The sequence below is a fragment of the Populus nigra genome, chromosome 2 (assembly GCF_951802175.1).
Source record: "Populus nigra chromosome 2, ddPopNigr1.1, whole genome shotgun sequence".
Classification (NCBI taxonomy): Eukaryota; Viridiplantae; Streptophyta; class Magnoliopsida; order Malpighiales; family Salicaceae; genus Populus; species Populus nigra.
The window spans coordinates 5752568-5757567 of NC_084853.1; positions in this window are offsets into that span (position 1 = coordinate 5752568).

A 5000-nucleotide genomic window follows, 5' to 3' on the forward strand; every position below is an offset into this window, starting at 1 on the left:
ATGGGTCTGGACGGGCTGGATAGTCCAAGGCTCGACGAGAAAGACCGCAGGTTGAGACACTGGGGCAGTGGCAGCCCGCGGGACAGTGTCGGCAGATTCGGCAGCGCAGATTTGTGCGGCTGCAGGTTCGTCGGGGAAAATCGGCAGCGCAGATTTTGCGACGAACATGGGCTGGGCGATGGACTGTCCAGGCCAGGCAGGAAAATTTGTCGAGGGGACACGCTGACGAAACAGCGCTGGTTCAGGCACGGGGGGCAGTGTTGGAATCGGCAGCGCCGACGAAATCGGCAAAGTCGGCAGAATCGGCAGCGCAGATTTTTCGACGAACATGGGCTGGACGCTGGACTGGCCGGGCCATGCAGGAAAATTCATCGAGGGGACACGCTGACGAAACAGCGCTGGTTCAGGCACGGCGGGCAGTGGTGGAATCGGCAGCGCCGACGAAATCGGCAAAGTCGGCAGAATCGGCAGCGGGTGCTGGCGATGGGTCTGGACGGGCTGGATAGTCCAAGGCTCGACGAGAAAGACTGCTGGTTTAGACACTGGGGCAGTGGCAGCCCGCGGGACAGTGTCGGCAGATTCGGCAGCGCAGATTTGTGCGGCTGCAGGTTCGTCGGGGAAAATCGGCAGCGCAGATTTTGCGACGAACATGGGCTGGGCGATGGACTGTCCAGGCCAGGCAGGAAAATTTGTCGAGGGGACACGCTGACGAAACAGCGCTGGTTCAGGCACGGCGGGCAGTGTTGGAATCGGCAGCGCCGACGAAATCGGCAAAGTCGGCAGAATCGGCAGCGCAGATTTTTCGACGAACACGGGCTGGACGGTGGACTGTCCAGGCCAGGCAGGAAAATTCGTCGAGGGGACACGCTGACGAAACAGCGCTGGTTCAGACACGGTGGGCGCAGTGTTGGAATCGGCAGCGCCGAGAAAATCGGCAAAGTCGGCAGAATCGGCAGCAGGTGCTGGCGATGAGTCAGGACGGACTGGATAGTCCAAGGCTCGATGAGAAAGACCGCTGGTTTAGACACTGGGGCAGTGGCAGCCCGCGGGGCAGTGTCGGCAGATTCGGCAGCAGTGTCTGCCGATTCGGCAGCAGTGTCTGCCGATTCGGCAGCGTTGGCTTGTTGGCGCGGGGGGCCGATGCGAGTGGGGACTTGGGCAGCGGGCAGTGAAAGCAAGAGTTTCCCCGATGCTGCCGGGAAAAACGCTCCCCGGGATGGCCGGGTGAGATGACCCGGCGGCCCGCGACGGGTCATTCAATTCCATGCCCCGTCAACATAACTCCCGATGTACTGTTTGCTTTTTCGGAAGAAGAGATCCATCCCCCCATCCTCGGCCAGCCAAAAACGCTCCAATTAATGGCCGGGTGAGATGACCCGGCGGCCCGCGACGCGTCATTCAAATCACTGCCCTATCGGCTACAACTGCTGATGGGTGGGATTAGAGGCCTGCCATGGTGGTGAGGGGCGGCGAGGACCGTGAAAGCTAGAGTTTTTCAGAGGCTGCCGGGAAAAAGGCCCCTCGGGTGGCGGGGTGCGAGGACCAGGCGCGTCATTCAATTCTCTTCCCTATCAACTTGGCTCCCGTTGGCGGGATTGGAGGCCTACTGTTTGTTACAGGGCTAAAATCGTCAGGGGAAGAGCTGACGAAACAATGCTGGTTTGGATGCAGGGGGTAGTGTTGGAATCGGCAGCGCGGACAAAATCGGCAAAGTCGACAAAAAAGACTGTTGGTCTGGACATCGGGGCAGCGGCAGCCATGCCGACAGGGGGGGAAATCGGCAGCGCAGATTTGTGCAGCTGCAGGTTCGTCGGGGAAATCGGCAGCGCAGATTTTTCGATGAACATGGGCTGGAAGATGGACTGTCCAGGCCAGGCAGGGAAATTCGTCAAGGGGACACGCTGACGAAACAGCGCTGGTTCAGGCACGGGGGGCAGTGTTGGAATCGGCAGCGCCGACGAAATCGGCAAAGTCGGCAGAATCGGCAGCGGGTGCTGGCGATGAGTCTGGACGATTTATAGTCCAGGGCTTGATGGAAAAGACTGTTGGTCCAGACAATGGGGCAGTGGCAGCGCGGATTTGTGCAGCTGCAGGTTCGTCGGGGAAAATCGGCAGCGCAGATTTTTCGACGAACAGGGGCTGGGCGCTGGACTGGCCGGGCCAGGCAGGAAAATTCGTCAGGGGGCCACGCTGACGAAAACAGGGGCTGCGGAGTGGAAAATCGGCAGCGCAGATTTTTCGACGAACAGGGGCTGGACCGGCCGGGCCAGGCAGGAAAATTCGTCAGGGGGGCACGCTGACGAAAAGAGGGGCTGCCGCGTGGAAAATCGGCAGCGCAGATTTTTCGACGAACATTCGTCAGGGGGGCACGCTGACGAAAAGAGGGGCTGCCGCGTGGAAAATCGGCAGCGCAGATTTTTCGACGAACATTCGTCAGGGGGGCACGCTGAGGAAAACAGGGGCTGCCGCGTGGAAAATCGGCAGCGCAGATTTTTCGACGAACATTCGTCAGGGGGGCACGCTGAGGAAAACAGGGGCTGCCGCGTGGAAAATCGGCAGCGCAGATTTTTCGACGAACAGGGGCTGGATGCTGGACCGGCCGGGCCAGGCAGGAAAATTCGTCAGGGGGGCACGCTGAGGAAAACAGGGGCTGCCGCGTGGAAAATCGGCAGCGCAGATTTTTCGACGAACAGGGGCTGGATGCTGGACCGGCCGGGCCAGGCAGGAAAATTCGTCAGGGGGGCACGCTGACGAAAAGAGGGGCTGCCGCGTGGAAAATCGGCAGCGCAGATTTTTCGACGAACAGGGGCTGGACTGGCCGGGCCAGGCAGGAAAATTCGTCAGGGGGGCACGCTGACGAAAAGAGGGGCTGCCGCGTGGAAAATCGGCAGCGCAGATTTTTCGACGAACAGGGGCTGGATGCTGGACCGGCCGGGCCAGGCAGGAAAATTCGTCAGGGGGGCACGCTGAGGAAAACAGGGGCTGCCGCGTGGAAAATCGGCAGCGCAGATTTTTCGACGAACAGGGGCTGGATGCTGGACCGGCCGGGCCAGGCAGGAAAATTCGTCAGGGGGGCACGCTGACGAAAAGAGGGGCTGCCGCGTGGAAAATCGGCAGCGCAGATTTTTCGACGAACAGGGGCTGGACTGGCCGGGCCAGGCAGGAAAATTCGTCAGGGGGGCACGCTGACGAAAAGAGGGGCTGCCGCGTGGAAAATCGGCAGCGCAGATTTTTCGACGAACAGGGGCTGGACGCTGGACTGGGCCAGGCAGGAAAATTCGTCAGGGGGGCACGCTGACGAAAACAGGGGCTGCCGCGTGGAATGGCAGCCTACACGCAGATGCGAATTCGGCAGCGCACGATGGCTTGAGCAGGTCATGGGTTCGACTTGGCGCGATCTGAAACCTGGACGAGGGACTGTCGACGCTGGACGAGCCAGCGCGGTGGCCTGTCGTGCCCCGTTCAGGGGGGGCCTGCCGCGGAGACAGCCCTCGCGGGCTCGACAGCGCAGGCCAGCGTCCCCGACGTCGCTGGCCGCGGCAGGCGAGCTGCCGGGGTTCCCGCATTCCTACAAGAAAACGTCGTGCTTTCCACATGAAACCAATCCAGTAAAATCAGCCATATTTTTATGAGGCTGCCCACTGAATTTGGGGTCATTCCGGGCCGGTTCCTAATTTTGCGGATTTACTCGATTTCTAATGGTAGGAAAATTAAAACAAATACTTCCCGACCTCGAAAAATTCTGGGAAAATTAATGAAGGTGGATTGGATTTTTGCCAACCTCTGTGCAAAATTTCAGCTCAAAATACCAAGAAATGAATTTTTTAGAGGGGGGGTGACAGCTGGGACCTAGTAGTGTCTCCCCCTGCCAGAGCTGCAATGACACTTATTGCTCTTTAGGGAGCCACCAGGCCGGCGCCCCTCAAAGACCACACGCGCGCGCGCGCCCGCCCGCGCTGGGCGCTGGGGCCTGAGGGCCTGGGGCCCTTGGGGGCCCTTGGGCGCTTGGGCGCGCGCGCGCGGCCCCCGCAGCCATGCCGCGCTGCGCGACGCGCGGACAGCCCCTGCTGGCTTGCTCTCTCGCCCGCGGGGGGGCTGCCTTCGGGCCCTGGCCCCCCGCGTTCTGGCCTGCCCCCTGCGTGGGAGAGGCTAGGCGCTGCAGGGGCCAGCCCGACGTCGCTGGCCGCGGCAGGCGACAGCCCGACATCGCTGGCCGCGGCAGGGGCCAGCCCGACGTCGCTGGCCGCGGCAGGCGGACAGCCCCTGCTGGCTTGCTCTCTCGCCCGCGGGGGGGCTGCCTTCGGGCCCTGGCCCCCCGCGTTCTGGCCTGCCCCCCGCGTGGGAGAGGCTAGGCGCTGCAGGGGCCAGCCCGACGTCGCTGGCCGCGGCAGGCGACAGCCCCTGCTGGCTTGCTCTCTCGCCCGCGGGGGGGCTGCCTTCGGGCCCTGGCCCCCCGCGTTCTGGCCTGCCCCCCGCGTGGGAGAGGCTAGGCGCTGCAGGGGCCAGCCCGACGTCGCTGGCCGCGGCAGGCGAGCCGCCGGGGTTCCCGCATTCCTACAACAAAACGTCGTGCTTTCCACATGAAATCAATCCAGTAAAATCAGCCATATTTTTATGAGGCTGCCCACTGAATTTGGGGTCATTCCGAGCCGGTTCCTATTTTTTCCGATTTCCTCGATTTTTAATGGTAGGAAAATAAAAAAAAATACTTCCCGACCTCGAAAAATTCTGGAAAAATTAATAAAGTTGGATTGGATTTTTGCCAACCTCTGTGCAAAATTTCAGCTCAAAATACCAAGAAATGAATTTTTTAGAGGGGGGGTGACAGCTGGGACCTAGTAGTGTCTCCCCCTGCCAGAGCTTCAATGACACTTATTGCTCTTTAGGGGGGTGCCCCCTGACTGGCCATGGGGCGCGCTGGCCTGGCGCCCATAGGCCTGCCGCGGGGGATATGTGGGCTGTTGCTAAACTCGGACTAAGGTGGGGGGCCTCATGGCCCG